Source organism: Acinonyx jubatus, chromosome E1 (assembly GCF_027475565.1).
Source record: "Acinonyx jubatus isolate Ajub_Pintada_27869175 chromosome E1, VMU_Ajub_asm_v1.0, whole genome shotgun sequence".
Taxonomy (NCBI): domain Eukaryota; kingdom Metazoa; phylum Chordata; class Mammalia; order Carnivora; family Felidae; genus Acinonyx; species Acinonyx jubatus.
In genome coordinates, this window is record NC_069397.1 from 41,013,207 (window position 1) to 41,034,092 (window position 20,886).

Here is a 20,886-nt window from a genome sequence, read left to right on the forward strand (position 1 = left end):
TAGGCCCCCTAACCTTCACCCACCTGCTTCCCCTACCCCACTCCCAGAGGCCAAGGCTTCTGTGGAATCTAGGGCATGGAAATAGGAATCAGGGAGATTCTCCCTCCCAAAGGGGTTCTCCTTGGCAAACGATCATATGGTCTTTCTGGCTGGTGCCTGTCACAGGACAGCCAACTGCCATTTCAACCGGTCAATCGGTCTACTTAATCCCCATGCCCTGCTGGTCTCTTAGGAGGGTTAATATAATTTCTGGGAGATGACATTCCAAGCACACGGGCCGAGCTCCCCTCCCACCGAATATTTCCACGGCCCAGAGCAGCAGGATCAGGACGTAACTGTGTGCTGGCCGGTTCCAAAGACGCCAGGAGGGCCCACGGGTCTCAGCCCCGCAGCCCAGAGGCTGCACACACATTCTTCATTGAATCGGCATGTGGTTTCTGGAATGGGCAGGGTGTCGTAGGCCAGGAGAAGAGGTGGGATTATTGCCACAAACCAGACTCATCTCCCTGCTTTGCCCGGGACTTAGCTGTCAGACACACATTTCTCCTCTGAACCTTGTGAATCTCCGATTATAGGTAAATTAGGAATCACATTCTATATTTTACGAATGAAAGCGAGGCTCCAATAGATGAAGCAGGCTGTTCCGAATGACAGAGTGAAGAAAGCGCAGAACCAGGAGGCGCCCTCGGGCGTCCGGCTGTCCAGTCTGGAGCAGCCTGACACACAGGAAGGAGGACGGACTTTGGGGTCAGACCAACGCGAGTTCAAACCCTGGGCCCGCCACTTCCCAGCTGCGCGCCCTGAGAGAAATCACCTCACCTCTCTGAGCTTCTGTTTCCTCAGCTGGGATGACAGTCCTAGCTGACATTCACCCAGTGATCTCAGCGCCTCACACATATTCCCCCCAAGGGATCCCCACAAAAGCCCTCTCCTCAGAATGCCCGCCCCACCCACAGCTGAGAATTTAAATGAATCGGTTCTGCGAAGCAGAGCCCCAAGTAGGTGATAGATCAACACAGCTCCCTTCCTAACGTAGCCCCTCCTCCTTAACTCGAGGATTCCCAAAGGAGACTGTGGACAGGGAGGAGCACTGAGGAAATTCTACTGAAACAGCCTTGCGAGGTCCCTCGAGGGAGGCTGGAGGCTCGGGGCTGTGGGGGTTCTAGAAGGAATTCACAGGAGGCTGGGAGGAAGCCCTGGCCTGTCAGCTTCCCTAGGAGAACCTTCCCTGGGGGGCTGGCCCAGCGGCTGTAACCCGACTCCAGCTCCTCTGGCCTCCCTCGGCAGCTGGCCCAGGGAACCGGCCCAGGGAGGCCCAACCTGGGCCCTCACCCCTGGAAGAGGTGGGCCGAGGGGTCAGGGGGGCAGCGGGAGGGGGGCGGCAGGGGTGAGGAGCGCTGCGCTGGGCCTGGCACCCCCCTGCACCCCGGCGCCCTCGCAGCTGCCCACGTCTGTCAGCCACCCTGCGGGGTGCGGCCTGGGGGCCCCCCCTGCTGGCCTCTACATCTTCCTGACAGGCCCCTCTTCTGAGGCCAGGAAAAAACAACAGTCCCTCCCCCGATGGCAGCCCATTTGTTAGATGAAGGCCGGGCACCAGCACCTTTAACCTCCTCAAAGTCAGCATTTCCCCCTCAAGGCCCCCGCAGGCCCCCAGGACAGAGATGGATGGAAACGACCGTTTGTGGAAAAAAGCCCCGTGGCTCCGCGACCAAGCGGCCAAGGGGAGCAGGCTTTTCAGGAAGGGAGGGGACCCCGCTTCTGGCTCTTGTTGGGGTGGCAGGAGGAGGAAGAGGAAAAGCGTGCGTCAGGACGATGGTCGGCCGGGCCACACCTGAACCATCCCAAGGAACTTTTGGAATTTCCCCCATTGTGCGAGAAGACAGGCAGGCGTGTCCTTGGCGCCACAGACCTGCTTCCGCAAGCACGAGCTTGGCCACCCCACCCACCTGGGCCTGGAGCTTCGGGGGTGTCCGCGGGGCGGGAGAGCCTGGGGCTCAAGGTCCGGCCTGGCCTTTCATCAGCTGTGCGGCCTCAGGCAAGTCACATGGCTCTCCCGAGCCTCAGTGGTCTCACTGGCAAAGGGGAGATGACAGTTCCAGCCTCCTGTGGCTGCTGTGAGGAGAGACGACCTGATGCCCGTGACAAGAGTTGGCGCACATTAACCGGTGATACACGTGAGGATCCTTATGCGTTCCCTTTCCTTATTCTGCTGGAACACTGGGCAGGTCACATCTCCATGGAGGATGATGATGGCCCAGCCCAGCCCCTCAATCCCTTCTTCTACAACAGAGGGTCACAATCATGGCCTCGGGAACCGGGAGAGCATGGGTTCAAATCCCGGGTCCGTCATGAATGAACGGAATGGCTTTGAGGAACTCACTTTGCTACTTGAGCCTCAGTTTCCTCGTCTGTCAAGTGGGGACAAACTTTTTCCCTTCTTCCTTAGGTTGCTGAGAGACATGTTGGAGGTGACCTAGGAAAGCTCTCACCGTTGCCTGCGATACAGTTTTTAGTGGTAGAATCTGGATGATGGTGATGCAAATACGTCCAACTGTTGTCTCAAGGACAACTCCAGAAGGCCCTGTGAAATATCTGTATGCCTCCCAGAGGGAAAAGATGACGCCCTTAGCAGCATGTGAATCGGACAAGACACCTGTTCCTGAGCGAGACCTTGAGGGATGGGACAGGAGACACACATGTTTTGAATAGGGTGGAGATCGTTCTGAATAAGGACGTTTACGTCTGGGCCTGTCCTTACGTTCCAGAAAACACCGAGTTTAACAGAGAGAGTCACCTCAGCGGAAAATGTTCTCTCGTGTGCATCTCTTTTCAACCTTTGGTGCTGACCGTCACGTGCCTGCTACCTAGATTGTGGGTGGCTGACTAGAAACCACAATAATACACACAGTGGCCTGCGTCCGAGCCCCGGCTCTTGGAGGTCATGTGACTTCAGTTCCCTCACCTGAAAAGCGGAAGCTCACTGAATAGATGAGGTACAGATATTCAGGAAGGGTTCTATAAACAGACCCCTTTCTGGGTTTCTGTGTCCCCAGGAGTTAGGGGCATGTTGATTTGCAAAGGTGCAGGATGGTGTCGCCCCCCCCCACCCCCCCCCCCGCCCCGCAGGGATGGGACAGAAGACCTTGTGTCACCGAGGAGTGGAGGCAGCTTTATGAAAATAACAAAAGGGAAAACACAGAGTCTATTATTTTCCCCAATAAAAGGAGTTTGAAGTGGCAGTCGAGCCTGGGATGACCATTCCTCAAAGTCATCAGGCACCCCAGCATGGTCACTTTTTTTTTTTTTTTAATTTATTTTTTTTGGAGGGGAGGGGCAGAGAGAGAGGGAAACACAGAATCTGAAGCAGGCTCCAGGCTCTGAGCTGTCAGCACAGCGCCTGACATGGGGCTCGGTCGAACTCATGGACCTGGTCATGAGTTGAGATCATGACCTGAGCCGAGGTTGGGCACTCAACCAGCCAAGCCACCCAGGCACTCCTCACGGTCACTTTTTCTGACCCAGACGGTCCCCTCATCCAGCTGGCAGTTCATGCTCAACTGTCACGTTGGCATTCCAAGTGGCAGGAAGGAGGAAAGACAGAGGAGAGTTTCTTCATCTCTCTGCCCCATTCAAGGAGGCTTTCTGGAAGTCCTGGTTAACCACTGCTCTTCAGCCTCATTGGCCAGCACTAGTCACCTGGCCACCTGGAGCTGCGGGGGACACTAGCTCCCATAACCCTGCCTCTTCTTCCCTATCAGAAGCTGTCCTTCCTCAGAAAAAGGGTGTTGGGGCGCCCGAGTGGCTCAGTCGGTTAGGCGTCCCACTTCAGCTCAGGTAATGATCTCACGGGTCTGTGAGTTCAAGCCCCGCATCGGGCTCTGTGCTACTATCTCAGAGCCTGGAGCCTGCTTTGGATTGTGTCTCCCTCTCTCTCAGCCCTTCCTCCACTCACTCTGTCTCTGTCTCTGTCTCTGTCTCTCTCAAAAATAAATAAACATTAAAAAAAAAGTTTTAAAAGAAAAAGGCGTTAAGGTAGAACAGTTACATAAAATACAGGGCGCCCAGTTAAGTATGTTCCCTGCAACCCTGGGGACATCCTTAGGCTAAAAATTAGTTGCTGCTTATCTGAAATTCAAATTTAACTGGGCGTCCTTCCCGTGCCCCTTCTCCCCACCCAAATCTGGCAATCCTCCTCTAAGGCCAGACCCATCTTTGGTCTGGAGAAGGCTCTGGCCGCACCTTCTGAGCCAAGATATTTGCTCTTTGACAGAGGGCCCTGGAAGGAGCTCTACAGGGAGCACCGCAGGGGGAGGCGAGGCAGTCGGGTAGGTCTGCCTTTGACTGTGGCCATCTAGTTGCTGGAGGAGCCCAGGGCCCCCCGGGAAGGGTCTCCCTTGGAGGCCTTTTGAGTGAGACAAAGCAGAAGGGAGGAGGAAGGGCATCCAGGTGGAGGGAGTGAGGACGAAGGTGAGCGCCCCTGGGCAGGAAGTGCTGAAAGAGAGAAGGAGGGCGGCCTCTGCGCAGGGCCGGGCGCCAGCCCGGGAGACTCCAGAGCGGCCCGCGCTTCCCGGGACGCACTTTTCCAGCCCTTGCTTGCGAAGGCAGCAGTGCTATTATTCGGGGGGGAAACCAGCTAACCAGATAGGACAGCAAACTGGGGATTTATGTGGTGTGGGAACAGCTCGGGTTTCCCTCACTGTTTATCCAGCAGTATTTTTTAAAACAGAAATCAGCGCGCGGGTAACCACAGCTGTGAGTTACTGGCTCTGGCTGCGAGGGCTGTGTGCATGGTGGGGGGGGGGGGGTCCTCTCCGCAGCGCTTTGCTCTGCATGGGCTGGAAGTTGCTCAAGGAATGTGTCTCTCCCCGGCCAGGGTCCAGGTGGGAAGGTGGTTCTGGGTAGGTCCCTGATGGATTTCCCTTCCCTGGGATGAAGGCCAGCATCCCTGGGGCAGGTGGGATGGGTCAAGGCCCAAAGCCTTGCAGTTCACGCAGTCTCGGGGTCACGAACCCACTTGGGGCCAGGCAAGAAAACACAAGCCGGGGAAGCCAGCCGAGGTGGGGGGGGGGAGAGAAAGGGGTGCAGTAAGAAATAGAAGGGCCTCAACAGCTACTTGGCACTGACCATTTTGCCTTGCAAGAACGTTGCCCCGTGTTTACCATTTAAACAAAGAGCCATGATGCTAGGTTTGCACAGGCAATCTCTCCATTTTTAAATGTTGCGAATGGATTTAAAACACTACTAGTCAATTAAGACAGGCTTCTGGGCATGATGTGTTTCTCGAACTACTGATTCCCAATCTCCGGTCTTCCCCAAGTCTGCCGGCTCCCCATTCTACAGATGATAAAGCTGAGGTCCAGGAGGCCTAGTGGGTCCCCCAAAGGCTGCACAGGTTGCTGTTGGGAAAACTGTGGAAACCTATCCAGTGATCTTTGCTCAAGCTCAAAGTTTTGCTGCCAAGCCCTCAGTCTTACAGAAGAGTTTTCAAGTGCTTTCTGAACATCTCTCATGTGTCCAGACATGCCATTGACAAACGCACCCATGACCTACCTGATCCTGGCAATGACCCTGGGGGAGCGGGACTGGCATTAATTCCATTTGTCACAGGTATGGAAACCGAGTTAGTCTTCGGAAGGGTCGGATCCAAGGCCTCCAATTACAGATCTACGATTTTCCACCCCCAAACTTTGTCGTCCTTGGGGGATACAGCCCGAGACAGATAACAAACTCCTCCTACAAGGGACAGAAAATGGATGGGGTACTTGGGTAAACTGAATATTCTTCGTAACTTAAAGTTAATTGAAAATCCATAGGTTATCAATTTTCCAAGCAAGAGAATAGGAGGTATTTCAAAGAGCAATTATACTAGGCACGGTTTAATCTTTCTTTGATGATTCTGACGGAATGTAATACCTCCGGGCATCATTATGAACACCAATAATTACTGCGTAGGCCTGGGAGACAAGCTCTCATCAATCCCCCCTGGCTGTTTGGGGCTGTTCGAGAAGACTGCAGTACAAGGGCCGAGAGCACATGTCTGTGTTCCACGCGGCTCCGCTCGCCCCGTCTTTGTTCCAGGGCCGTGAGGCGGCAACGACATTCCCCTTCTTCTCCTGTGAAATGGGGCTAAGGCCCCGTTCTGTACTCACTGGACAAGCTTCTACTTAACAAATGGCCTCAGATCTCACAGCATCAGGGCAGGAAGGAGCTTCAGATCAAAGTAGGTAGTAGCTGTATCTTACCACGGAGGAGTCTGAGACCCAGAGAGGTTAGGGCCCTCGTCCAAGCTCACGCAGCCAGGGAAGGCTGCTAGAATCTGGGTTTTCTGCTTCTTAGACTTTCCTGAACACCACACTGAGGCCGAAGAGACGTAGTAGAACTGAAAGATTAACCTGGCGACAGCTGCACACACAGACGCCAGGGAGCTCTGTGGCCACAGAGAAGCAGAGGTCAGAGCTCCCCAGTGTCGGGAGAGGAGCTGCTCGAGTCCGGAGAGGAGGCGAACCCACCATGAGGTTTATGGTTTCATGAATGTCAGAGCATTTTAAAATGTGGTAATTTCGAGTGCACAGCCTCCCAGGGCCTTTCTTCTTTTAATTGAAGAAATAAACAATCTCCCCTAAGGCATGCTTGGCCGAGGAGAAAGGCAGGTGCAATGTTCACCAAGGAGAGCAGCAGCCTGGCAGGACTCTGTGTCACGGAGAAGTAAAATGTCCGAGGAAACAGAGCAAGCTAGCTCTGCCTGAGCCCCGGGAGAAGCGGGTCACAAGGGGTACACCACACACATAAGCGTGTGAACATATGTGCACCCCTCCTGCCTGAGCCCTGTGAGGCCCTACACAGAGCCCAGATATCTGGGCCACGTGTCACACAAAGTCAAGCACAGAGAGGCTCAGGGCGCCAGCACCCACAGGTACGTCCATGACAGATGCTCTCAGAGATGCTACTACAGGTACTTACCTTAATGGCAGTGCCCACGTCATCTGGGCGGGAATACCAAAACTGGGGCAGGCACAGCCACAAGTGCCCGATCAAGGGACTCCCAACCACATGCACGCACAGCTAGACGTGCTAGGAGGCACCCCAGGACAGAAGTGTCCCCACATCCTTCTCTCTCTACGCAAGCGAACGTTTGCCTTCAACAGGCGCGGCGAGGTATCGTTTTATCAGTCCCAACGCTCAGATGGTGGGGCACAGAGATGAGCTCTGAAACTCTGCTGTGCATGGGCTCTCTGGTTTCTCACACCCGCAGCCACACCCATGCATGCACACACCCACGCATGTCCTCAGCCTCGGCTTAGTTGGGGCGCCCAACGTGCGGTCACATTTTCCAGGAGCAACAAACAGTATTCCCCTCCCCTGGCCGCTTAACCCGTGTGGCAGCTCCCCACACTTGGTGTCCGCCATCAATGTCCCCGTTCTTGGACCTTCAAAGCTTCTCACACCCTGGTCAAAGGGTCTTGCCTTACAGCCTCTGGGGGTGCTTTCACCTACACTGAGAGGATGACAGAAGAAAAACTCGTCCCAGGGTTTCAGGCTGGGACATTTTTGCACTAGAACAGAACAATGGGCCCCGGGGTGCCATCTGGTGGTCAGAAGCAGAATGGCAGTGCATTCTACAAAGACCTGGGGTCCACTCTTCCAGAGTGTCAGGACCTGCTTGACCCTAGAATGGTGAGGGAGGGATGGGAGGTGTCAAGCTTCTGTGACTCCTGTGGCCTCACAGCTGCATGAAGTCATGGAAGGCGGGGAGAGAGCTGCAGGTTACTGAACCACTCTCCTCCAAGACAGCCCCAGACTTCCGTCTGCCCCAACTTCTATTTTCTGAATTTTAAATGGAAGACAAGTGAAAGCCAGTGGACTGGACTGGCTGTCCTCACGCCAGTCCTGTGCTGTCCCCTGCCAGTGAGACTCAGTGGCACAGCTGGAAGGCAGATGTTATCAGTGCCTGCATTTGCCTTGTTCGCGCCCACGTAGGCCCAAGAAATCACCTGCAACAGTACCTACTGTAAGTGGGCGTCTCTAATACGGAAAAAGGAATTCCTGCCCCACTAAATTCAAGGACCGGGTTTGAGAATTAAACACAACGATGCATTTTTCTGTTGTAAAATGTTGCAATGTGACCAAAGGAGCTTGGGGGGTAATCTCTGCTTTCTTAGGTAGACCACGTACGACGGGTGGCCACATGTTCCTTCCCATCAGATCTCGCGGTGATAGTGGCAAGGGCAGACCCTTGGACTGGAAGAAGTCCTGGTCTTCACTGTGCACAGGGTTGGCTTGGCCAACGAGCCCCCAGGCAATGAAGACAGTTTGGTGCCTCAATCCTTGATTCCACAGCCGCTGACTGGGAGCCTTCCTCGTGGCAGGCATGCAATGAATGAGGCATGCTGTGGCCTCATGGGGTGTGGAGGTGGGGATGGGGAAAAGGGCAGACAGGGCCTGGGCCGTAAGGAGCTCCTGGAGGGCCTTCAGGGTGGCAGTGGCGTGATCAGATCTCCACGCTGGAAAAATCTAGTCGTATTGCCAAGAACGTTTCCATGCTAGCAAGTTGACAATGACCATCATGCTGCTGAGGGCCAGCAGGGTCCAACTCAACTCAGAGTCTGAAAGGCTCAAACAGCTGCTTTCCCTGGACAGGGCTGGCCTGGGAAGATCCAGAGAGGGTGGGGCTGGAGCAGGGAGGGGAAGGAGGGGTAGGACTCCGGAGGCCCAGAGGAGGGAGGAAAATATGTGAGCTCTACCTAGGTGGTAGTGACGAGGGAGCATAACGCAAGCTGAGACCAAAGTACAAGCTAGTACACAACCCCCCTCCCCGGGTGGGATGTGTGTGATATCCCTCGGACAATCCTGGCTACCCAAGAACAAAGGAAAGAGGTTTAAGTGTTTGCTATGGTGACGCAGGAGACTAAGGCAAATGAAAAATTAAATTTTCTTACTGCTTATAGCCCACTGGCAAGTCCTTGAAACAGGCAGCGTGACCTCCCTCTAGGAGCTCAGCTGCCTCAAAGATGACACTTTGCTGCGGGCAAAAGGGAATCTTGGCTTAACATCATCCTGACCCCCTAGGATCCTGTAATCTACTTTAACATATAAAAACTCCTTTGGAGGGGCACCCGGGTGGCTCTGTGGGTTGGGCGTCTGACTTCGGGTCAGGTCATGATCTCGCCGTTCCTGAGTAACAGCCCCGAGCTGGGCTCCGTGCTGACGGCTCCGAGCCTGGAGACTGTTTTGGATTCTGTGTTTCCCTCTCTCTGTCTGCCCCTCCCTCACTCATGCTCGGTCTCTCTCTCTCTCTCTCTCAAAAATAAATAAACATTAAAAAAAATCCTTTGGAAACTTCCTCTCAACTCTCCCAAGATATATGCTGGTAATCCTACTCCAAGCTTATGGCGCTCTGATATACGTCTGAAGGGTCTCATGACTGAGGTTTTACTAAACAGTAACAAATGGCATTTCCCTAACACAGCTAGCCCCTCAAGGTCCTGGAGACTTTGCTTCTAAAATTCCTTAGAGACTTAAGCTCTTCCTAACCCCACCCAACCTGAGGGTATATAAACAGCCACGCCTCACAACCCCAGTGCAGCCCTTTCTGCCCTCGATTCTTTTCCCCGTGCTTTAATAAAATCACTTTTTTTGCACCAAAGACATCTTCAAGGATTCTTTCTTGGCCGTCGGCTCCAAATCCCACCATCACCCCAAGACACCCAGCAGTAGGGGTGTGCGTCAGGAAGGATGGGAAAGAACAAAGCAAGAATGCGCACGGGGGAGCCTAATCGGCAGTGGAAAACAGGAAAAAAACGCAAGGGAAGGCTCAGGGTCCCCGAGAACCAGAGTGCAGAATGGAGAATGTGGATAAGGAGTCCAGAGGGCAACGGAAGGGGCTGAGGTTGTAGGGGGCAGGGGATGGGAGGGGAGTGTTTGTACAAGGGCGCTGGGCGGTGGGCTAGGGGAGGCAGGGCTTGCAGGGGGCAGGGGAAGCGAGGCAGGAGGTCCGGTGGGGAATCAGGGAGAGAAATGGCCTGAGGTGAGCTGTTGCAGGTGGGGGCATGGAAGGCAGTGGGGCTGCAAGGGGCTCGGACAGAAGGCTCTGAAGGGGGCTGGGAGCACTCGCCCTCTCTTCCTGCTGCCTGGGGAAGCAACTATGGGGTTCGACAGGTCTCTAGGATTTGGCACTGGAATGCCCTTGGGTTGGCAGAAATCTCCTTGAATTACTACTTCCAGGTTCTCTGGGTCTGGGGGTCTCGTATACAGTCAAGGGTGGGGGGAGCACCTGTATTTGGACCAGCCCAGCCCAGCCTGCCCTGAACAGAATCACTGAACAGGACCCTGAACTTGCAGAGCAATCAAATCCCGGGCAGAAGGAGGGGCCGGAGGGCAGAGTCAACTCTCCTCACCCCCCACGTGAAATGGAAGATTCTCAGCAGAGCAGCTCGGGCTGCTCTGGCCTCTGACACATCTTGTTTTTCTTTTTTTACTGTCTCCCTCTTTCTTTCTTTCTTTCTTTCTTTCTTTCTTTCTTTCTTTCTTTCTTCTTTCTTTTTTCTAGTTTATTTCTTTATTTTCAGATAGAGAAAGAGAGAGAGAGAATCCCAAGCAGGGACTCCGGGCTTGACCCAGTGACCTGGGAGATCCCAGCAACACCCTGGGAGCCCCTAACTCCCATGAGCCTTGCTGACTGGGGCTGGAAGAGGAAGCCGAATGAGCTGCACAAATCCCAGAGGGCTGTTTAAAAGCCTTTTCTCCTCTGACAGAGACCTTCATCCTCATGCTTCTGTGCTCACTCTCACCTCGGAGGGGTCGGGCCACACGAAAGGTCAAGGTGAAAGGTCGTAACAGCCAAGCTGCCGCTGTTTCCCTGGGGTGAGCAAGATTCCCCAGGCAGCTCCCATGAAGCTGTGAAGCCCCTGGGCGGCCCCTGCAGAGGCTGTCCCAGGGTCTGGGGGGGGGGGGGGGCGCGGCGGGCGCTTGGGGTGACCAGGGATCTGCATCTTTCTTCTGCTAAAGGAGGGCATTCTGGTGACTGCTTCGGGGTCCCAGGCTGCATCAAGTCCCTCTAGTTCCCCACTTCTGCCCACGCGGCTGGAAGAGGCCTGGGTCATCTGTCCCTGCACTGGAGAAGAGTTTGCACTGTCAGTCCCTCAGCTGCCCCCGGGGAGGCTGGTGGAAGTCAGTGCCTGGGGGCCCCTCCCTGGCGCTTCCCAAGCATCCTGATTTTCCTCCAGTGGAGGCCAGATCTGAGCGACCTCACCCTCCGGCCCCATTTTGTTCTTCTTAGAACAAAGCCCTGTTCCCAGTAATAAGCTGTGATGGCTTAAGCAGTGGGGAGGACACAGAACACCCAGGCTGAGGAGACTCATGACAGTTCCTCCTCAGGGAAGAGAGAAGACAGCTGGGACGAAAGACTGGCAGGGCTGGGGGAGCTGGAAGGGCTCATCACCTCTACTGACCACCAGCCTCAACTCCCACGGACCCTGTGACTTGATATTCTTATTTTCCAAAGAAGCTGCATATACTTGCATTTAATTTCTTCACCCATATTGGTCAGCTGGGACATTTCTTAGTTTTGGATCAGAGACCGCGGGCGGGGTGGGGGGGGGGGGTGGTCTGCAGGCTGGTCAGCCTTTTGGCACCCGGTCCCTCTGGGCAGACTTCTAGAGGGTAGAGGTGCCCCTTCCCTTGGGTTTTCTGAAACGGCAAAGGATGACCCCTCCTTTTCTCCACACACACTGCCTTCAGGGACTCAGGGGTCTGGGGCACGCTAATCCTGCGATTTCGACAGAGGCACGGAGAAATCCTCGGCCTTTCCATCGCCAACCGGGACCAGAACCTGGGAGGCACCTCCGGTGTGCTGCAGCTGGCCTGAGTATGCCCAGGGGGTGCCTGCGGCGCTGTCCAGGGCACTTTCAGTTTCTGGATGCCAGAGAAACGCCCTGGCAGTGTTTGGCCCCCACCTGCCCGCAGACTCGGAGAGAGAGGAGCCGCGGGCCCCAGCGATCGGGGCTCTGGGCGCTGAAAATCAAGGCAAAGGGGCGGACTGCCCACAGCCCCCTCATCGCCCTCTGTCGGCCAAGCCCGGAACTACAGCCCTGCCGTGCCTCGGTCTGTGGGCAAACACCAGAAGCCCCTGCATCCCGGAAGTGAGGATCCACCCGGATCCTTTCTCCATTTTAGCTGCATGACCTTGGGCAAGCGAATTGACCTCTCAGAGTCCTACCTGTGAAGTGGGAATAACAGTTTCACCTTTCAAGGGCAACATGAGGATTACATAGAACACATGGAAAGCACAGTAGGTGATTTTTAACGGTAGCGATTACTAATAATGTCCATCTCACGTGTTGGCTGTGAAAGAGAGGAGGTTCCAGAAGCCTCCTTATAAAGGTAAAATAAGCAAATGTTGATATAAGGCAGCTGGTGTGTTACTGATACTTCCTGAGGCGGTGGGCCCTCTGGGGGCTGTAGGGACCCATCCTCTGTTTTATTATGGACACTGGCCTGTTCTTGTTTTCTTCCTTTTATTTACTGCCTATTCTGGGGGTGGAGGGGGTGGGGAGGGTATGACTCCAACAGGATCAGATACAAATGCAGCTCACCTCCCAGGGAGGGTTTGAAGACCAGCCCTCCCAGCTTTCAGGGAAGGGCAACTGTCTTTCGCTAATGATTTGGATTTGGCTTTTGCTGGGCCATCGACATACCGAGAAAGAAAAGTGAAGGAGCTTGTTCTGTAGAGGGCCGAGAGGGTGTGGGGTGGGAACCCTGGGGGAGAATAAAGGGAAGATGAGTAAGCGAGGGGTTGCTGGTGAGATGCTGGGCTTACAGACAGTTGTGGGGAGGTGGTTCGTGAGGCCCCTTCCTGTGTCAGGAAGGGCTAGTGAGCTGATGGTGAGGAGAGCCAATGAGGACACTTTTGCCAGAGTCATCACCAGCCAACGCCCACAGCTGAGACCGTCCCACGGTCTGTGCCCAGGACCCTGCATTGGACTGTCCAGTCTGCACCCAGGATGGGAAGATTGCTCTAGCTCCGCCCAGTACCCAGACCCCTGGAGCCCTAAAGCAGGCTGCAGGTCTGGAGAGGAGTTTCCACACTTGTACTTGGGACGAGGGCTCTGGGGAACACAGGGAACCCTCTTATACGTGGCTCTTCTGGAGGGTCTTACTCAAGCACTGAGCCCCCTGGGAGGAAGGGCCACGCCTTCATCTGAACTGCTCCAAAAGCAGTCCCACTGCGGGGGAGGGCTAGAGGGTGATGGGGGGAGGGGGCAGCTGGGTGAGGCTGAGAGAGTGAGGAGGGAGGAGAGGGGGAGAAGAGAGGAGGGAGGTGGTGAGAGAGAGAGGGAGGGTGTTTATGTTAATCCTCAGAGAGCGTGGGGAGAGGCCAGGCCAATTTGCTCGCCTTCACCATTTGCCCAGCTCTGTCGGGGTGGGCAGATGGTCTCAAGTTGGGCCGTACGAGTGGCCTTCCTGCCCCTCCTGTGCGTTCCCGGGAGAACTGGCCCGGAGAGCCTTTCCTTCAGAGAAGAAAATGGCTGGCTTACGGGGAAAGACACTGCAGAGGGAAGGAAGCTCAAGCCTGCTGCCCTGATGATTAACGTGATTTAGGAGATACACAGGTCACCCTCTCATGACTGAGAGCCATCCTGAAATGAAGGTTTGCAGCTATTTCTAGGCAGAATGTATGATGAGATAAAATAGCTCAACTCCTGACCATTAAGTCACGAAGGCCATGGCCATCGTAAATCTCAGTCGCTGCAGCCCTCTCTGTCCCGTGTGGAAGTACAGCCCGGCCAGTGCCAGCTCCTTCCCGGGGGGACCCTTATCCATCCTGGCGGCGCCTCTGAGGACCCGGCAGGCTTTCCGTGCCGAGGATTCGAAGGGCACTTGCGAGCCATCCTGCACATTGATTATTTTTTTCCCTGGGTGATCTAGAAGTCTTCCTCATCTGTACCAGCTCAAATCCTCCACAACTCACATGAGACAAGCTGGCCTTGCCACTTCAGTTATCTGATCACTTTGGGTAGGTAAGCCTATCTTCCCAAATCTTAATTTCTTCGTATTGGAGCATGAGCAGTAAAAGCGCCCTGGCAAGGTTGTTTATGAGGATGGAATGAAATAACAATCCTAGAGAGCATCCTGGTACAAAATGTGCCGTGTGTCCCCCCCCCCCCCCTTTTGTTTTTTTTGCAAAGCCTGGCTCAAATTCTGTCCCCTCTTCCTGTGTGTCCTCCCTCTATTATCTCCCTGGCCAATTCCTGCCTGTCCACAAGGACCTCCTCCCCGGAGGGGGGTGGGGGAGGAGAGTGGGGAAGAGGTCTTCCTAATTCACCCAAGTACAGCTAATCTCCCGCTTCTTTCCGTGATGGCATTTAGGATCCTTTGATATGGTGGCTTCAAGATTTAGAGGCAAGGTGACGCTGAAGAATAGAAATGGCTGAGTTTGCTTTGTGTTTGAGGAGCTAAGAAAGGGAGATGGAGTTAGAGAAGTTAGGGGCAATTTCAGACTGAGAGATTTGGGATCAGGGGAAAATGGATTATTGGGATGGGAATATAGCTCCTCTTCCTGGTCCTGGCCAGGTCGGGGGAAGCTCCTGCCTGGGACCTCCTGGACACTAGGTCTGCAATTTCACCGATGGCCACTAGGTGTCAGTGGTGTCCCCAAGGCAGCTGCCCTGAGAAAGGAAGACGCCCAGGAAACAGAAATCATTGTTTAAAAAAAAAAAAATCAGTGGTGATCCAATCCCATATTAATGAGGTTAGACCTGCAGTAGAGGTTAGACCTCTACTGCGCTGCCACACCTTGTGACGATATTCACTGGCACCCCACTGGGAGTAGTAATAGTCCTATGTCATAGGGTCATTGGGAGGATTAAATGACTTAATACAACGTTGCCTGGCACGTGGGGAGGGCTACAGGAGCATTAATTACTCTTACTGTTACCAGAAAAGGCCCCAATCTACCCACTTGTTCACTTGCATCAGATGCTAGGCTCAGAGTATTGTTAAGATCAGACATAAAGAGATGGGTGGGAAGGAGCTAGTCAAAATAGACCTCTCATCCAAGCAAACAGGGCTGGCTTCATGGGTGGGGACGTGTGCAGGCATACGAGGCCCGGTCTTAGAAGGGCCTCACACTTAGTTTAGTGCTCTGCTGTTGCCATCTTGATATTGTTTTGTTTTGTTTTTAAGTTTATTTATCTATTTTTGAGAGGGACAGAGCAGGGGAGGGGCCGGAGGGAGGGAGAGAGAGAGAATCCCAAGCAGGCTCTGTACGGTCGTCAAGGAGCCGGATGCGGGGCTCGAACTCACGAACTGTGAGACCACCACCTGAGCCGAAATCAAGAGTCAGATGCTTAACCGACCGAGCCACCCAGGTGCCCCACCATCTTGATATTCTCAATAACGAAGAAGGAAGCCTGCATCTTCATTTTGCGCTTGGGCCCGCAAACAATGCAGCCGTTCCTGCAAGCAGGTTCCTCTAGATGCGGAAGGCCCCTTGCCTTCCTCCTCCTCTGCTCATGCCAGTTCCTTGCTGCCATCACCGGCAGGCCCCCACGTGCGAGATTTGCCCCGGCCTTTTCCCCCCACGCCGGTATTTTAACTAAAAAGTTCAAACGTGTGGCAACGTTGGAAGAATTTTCGACTGCACACCGCGTAACTCTGCCACCTGCTGCGAACCCACCAAGAACATCTCCTGGACTTGTTTCACTGCATAGCTAAGGTAAGGCTCTTGCCTTATCTGCGCTCACTCTGGACTGTCCTCAGGTACTGGGCTCTCCTCTCTGGCTGGCAGCTGTATAGCTTCTGGCCCGGCTGTCTGGCCCAAGAAAGGCCTCCCGGGCTTCTGGGCCAGACGGTGGCCTGCAGGAAGGGGCGCTGTGGAGGCGGAGGGAAGCCTGCCGGAGGGTCTGGAGCACCTGCTGGGGAAAGGCTGGGACCAAAGTTCCCGCCAACCTTGTGGAGTGGAACAGATTAGGATAGCTCTAGAATAGCAAGGAAGGAGTCTGTGGACTGGGATTCCTGCTTGTGGCCATAGTTCCTGTGAGTTCCCTCTACAGTTTCTTCCAAGCATTTCTCACAAACGGGGTCTGGTGGGCAGACCGGGGCAGCCCTGTGAGGGGGGCAGGGAGGACATTCTTCTCCCCGCCTTGCAGCTAGGGAAGATTAACCTCAGAGGTCCCTTCATTGACCTGCCCAAGGTCACAGGGCTCAAAGGGACAGACCAAGGAACCACGTGGAGGTCCTTGAACCCCCAAAACAAGCCTCTTTCTTTTGATCTCGTGGGGGGAGGGCAACAGTGTCACATTCCCCTGGGTAATTTGAGAAAAACCGAACCAAATCACCACCACCAACAAAAACCCTTTCTCTCTAGGAAAAGAGAGGGTATCTGCACTGTGATTTACGTCTGAGCGCGGGGTTGATCACATTTCAAAGGGCTGGAAGTCTACTTTTCCAGCTTGGGCCCAGAGCTCAGAACTGAGCTGGCTTCTCCCTGCCCCGCCCACTTCCCCGCCCCCTCCTGAGCGCGGCAGGCAGGTGACACCTGTAATATTGCTCAGGGTTAAAAAGCCCCCGAATCAATAAAACCCATTAATGAGTGTTGGTACCTCGAAGGCTACAGATAAACCCCTTCTCCTCAGTGAGTTCAATCCCATAAAATAGCTCTCCTCTTTTGATCCTGCCATTCATTTGATAGAAAATGTGGAGAAATTTTTAAAAGGTGACTTACTAATTGCCTGTAAAATAAAAGGCAGATGGAGGCTTTATTACAGTTGAAGGAAGTCGGGAATATTAAGGTAAAATGTCAGATAACAATTGATTTTCCTCAGACATAAAGGGGCGATTTATGGCTTCCTAGTTACTACAAATGAGAAATTATTTGAAGTTCTCAAAAGTATGAGGCGAAATAAAGATTAAATAGAAGATGAAATCATAGGGATTTCTCTGGGAGGTGACTTCAGTGCCCCTGGGGGTTTGAATTCATGTGGCTGAGGGCCCAGGCAGCTGGGGCTTGGTGTGGCACTTCCAAGATTTAGAGGCGAGGTGTCTCTAAGGAGTGTTTGCTTTGTTGGAGGAAGTAGGGAGGGGAGACGGGGTGAGAGATGGTAACAGTCGGGGTGATTTCAGGCAGAGGGACTCAGGGTGAGGGCAAGATGGGCTTATTTGAGCTGGGACACAGCTCTGCCTACCTCGCTAGCAGGGACTGGGTATGTGGGAGAGGAAAGGGCCAGTTGGCTTCCCCGGGCCCATGATGGACATCTTCCGGTCAGGTGGGGGCCCGGCCTTGCTGATCCCTGGCCAGCAGTGAGCGCACACTCCCCTCCAGGCGGCGGCACTAGCCAAGGCCCTGTGGTGACTTCCTGGTCTGGGCCAGCCTGGTCTCCAGCCCGAGAACCAAAGAGGACTCACTTTCTGGCTGTCAGACCCTGTGTGAAGGCTTGTCTTAGCTCGGGGGGGTCTCCCAGAAGCCTACCCGAAACCAGGATTTAAGGGCGAGCTGTTTACCCGAGAGGCGCTCACAGTAATCTCCGGGAGGAGGGCGGGAAGTGGGGCAGGGCAGAGAGGACGTCTTACGAAGAAGGCGTTGTATGAGGCTTCCTGTCCCCGTGGATAACTCATTAGGGCTTCATCTCGCAAGGGGGCTCGGGGAGCCAGTGTGGGAGCCATGGCCCAGAGTTATCTCGCCTGAGGGCTGAAGGAGCTGGGGTATTTATACACCCGCTCCCCTCTGTCACTAGGTGAGCCTGTGGGGTGGGATGGGGGCCTTCATTCTCTGGCACTTCCAGGCCCTCGGGGGGTCAGACATTCGGTCTTCTGGGCTCCAACACGATGGGACCCGGGGGACAGAGCCTCTGCCTCTGTGCTTAAAGTATTTGTGTTAATCCTTACAATTCCCCGGCCCGTGCACATCAAAGCCCCTGCTTCATGGGAGAGACTCTGGGGATTGGGGGTGTTGAATAACTTCCCCACACTAGGAGGGCTCGGCCCAGCCAGGAGGGTGCTGACTCCAGGGCACTGTCTGCTCCACGATATCTGTGGAGTGAGACGCCCCCAGGGAGTGTGTCAAGCTGCACGTTCCCGGGCCCCCCCTCAGTCTCCAGTCTGGCAAGGCATTTCTGGAGTAAGAGGGGCGTCCAGGCATATGCACTTTAATGAGCTGCCAGCCAGGGTAGGCAGGCCACCTGCCAGACTTCCAGAATGACTATGCCACAGCCACTGCTGGCCTCTTTTTCGCAAGTTTCCACCTTCCCTCCTCCCCTCCATTTGGGTTGTTCCCCAGGCGCTCCCCCTGGACACTCACATGTCCGTCCCTGAGGAATCCAGACCCCCAAAGCTCAACTGAGGATGACGGGTCCCACTCTCTGGCTCCCGAGATCATGAGGGGCTGCGGGGATGGTGGTTGAGAAAAGGATGGGGGTGGGGTGGGGGAGTGCCCTTGGACAAGGTCACTGTTTCTGCAGTTTCTCAGGGGCAAGAGGGGGCCTTGGGAAGAAGTAGGAAAACTGAGGGTGTCGTGATAACCCTTGGGGGTTGTGGCTTCCTCTCCCGAGACTGCAGTGGGTCAGGCTGCAGAAAAGCTGCAAAGAACCAAGGAAATGGGAGAAGAGTCCCATCGCAGCCCAGCATGAAAGGGGGGAGTCACAAACCAGGGGGCAGCAGGCGGCAGCCGATGGTCCCGTGCCCCCCCCGGACCCCTGCACGGGAGGTGCCACTCTCGCCAGGGATGACGTGGGGTGACCTTTGGGGTAGGGCGTCCCCCCTCTAGCACTGTCTGCAGACGTGGCCAGGTGCCCTTTGCCGCGACAAACACACAGTTAATACCTTGTGGTTCTGGGGGTAAGCAGTCCTAAACTCCAGGCATCCGCCGGGCTGCGTTCCTTCTGGAGGCTCTAGGGGAGAATCTATTCCCTTGCCTCTTCCGGCAGCTAGAGGCCCTCGAAGTCCTGGGCTCGTGGCGCCTTATCATTCTGGCCTCTGTCCCAGTGTCACTGCTCGGTTGCCTCCCTCTTTCCTCTGCAAGGATGCTTTTGATTATATTGGATGCATCCAGGATAACCTCCCCTCTTAATATCCTTAATTTAATCACCCCGGGAAAAGTCTCCTTTGCCACACAAGGGTAACATATTCGTACCAGAGAATTTAGGGGATCCAGATATGGTCATCTTTGGGGGTGGGAATAAGGACCAAGGGCTCTTGTCTCACACTGGCCTCAATCCGGTGAGCATGAGTGAGGACATCCCTTTCCGGGGCCTTGGTTTCCCCACCTGTGCGGTGACGGTGGGCCCCTCTAGATCCTTCCACGGTTTTTCATGGAGGAGCATTGGGGGGAGGGTTACGGTCATTCCATTTCGGGGCCCGCCAAAATCTCACAGTGGTGTCTCACAGTGGGGCGTGTGTGTGTGTGTGTGTGTGTGTGTGTGTGTGTGTGTTTAATTCTCTACATTTGGATGTGGTCCTAATCCAATAAATGCTTAGGAGATTTCTCTAGAATAGATTAATTTTTACTAGAAAAAAATATAATTGGCTGATGTTAAGGCCACTGCCCTGACAAATCTGCCTGGGCCATATATCTGGGAAAGTAAAAGGCCCCATACACTCACACATAAATATGCCATCCTCCCCACAGGCCCTGGCGAAGCACTCCGGGGAGGGTTCCCTCTGTGATTTATTCTTCATTAATAAGCTCTATGCTATATTAGGATCAGATTTATGACTCTGCCTTTCCAATATTTCTGACATTTCATCTGCAAAGAATTACAAATGATATCTTGAAACTTTGCTGCCTCTCCCGGCTGGTGCCTGGGCATTGTATGACCAAGGGGGGTCTGGAAGGATGGAGGGGCCCTGGAGAGCTGGGCACAGAGGCGCATTTCCAGGGGAAAGGAACATTCAGCTTGATTTTGGGTGGCCTTGGGTTTTTGAACAGCTCGGGAAGTGAATAGTTCAGGCCTGATGGCTGCGGAGTACAACCGCGGTAGCCGTGATATCAGTAACGTTTCATTCTTTCTTTCTTCTCCTTCACCGTCTTCTTCTTCGATGTTTATTTATTTATTTATTTATTTAAAAAAAAATTTTTTTTTAACGTTTTATTTATTTTTGAGACAGAGAGAGAGCATGAACGGGGCAGGGGCAGAAAGAGAGGGAGACACAGAATTGGAAGCAGGCTCCAGGCTCTGAGCCATCAGCCCAGAGCCCGACGTGGGGCTCGAACTCACGGACCACGAGATCATGACCTGAGCTGAAGTCGGACGCTCAACCGACTGAGCCACCCAGGCGCCCCTATTTATTTTTGAGAGAGACGGAGAGAGAGCGCAAGTCGGGGAGAGAGGATCCCTAGTGCGCTCTGCGCTGATAGCAGCAAGCCCGACGCGGGGCTCGAACCCACGAGCCGTGAGATCATGACCTGAGCTGAAGTCAGACACTTAACCGACTTAACGCTCAACTAGTCAGGCGCCCCTCTATACTTTTTAAACGGTAAGCTCTGATAGCAACATTTCTTAGAGGCCTGCTGTGGTGCTAGGCGTGGTGATTCATTCACTCATTCAATTCATTCATTCGTTAGTTCAACAAATATTTATTGAGTACGTACTATGTGCCAATCGCTGTGCGTGTTGCTTGGTGATCCGGATACAGCAAAAAAAAACAAAATGAAGCAAAGACCAAGATCTTGGCCCTCACGTGGATGATGTTCTAGCAAGGGTAGGGGGGCTGCCAAGGAGGAAAGCATGGACATCACAAAAAAGGAAAATAATAGAGTATGTTTGCAGGCGAGAAGGGCCTTGGCAAAAGGGACAGGGTAAAGGGAGCTGAAGTGCAGCAATGTTAATTAAGGAGGCACTTGAACTCAGCAACTCGAGGAAATGCAACCCTTCCCAGTTCACAGATGAGGGAAGA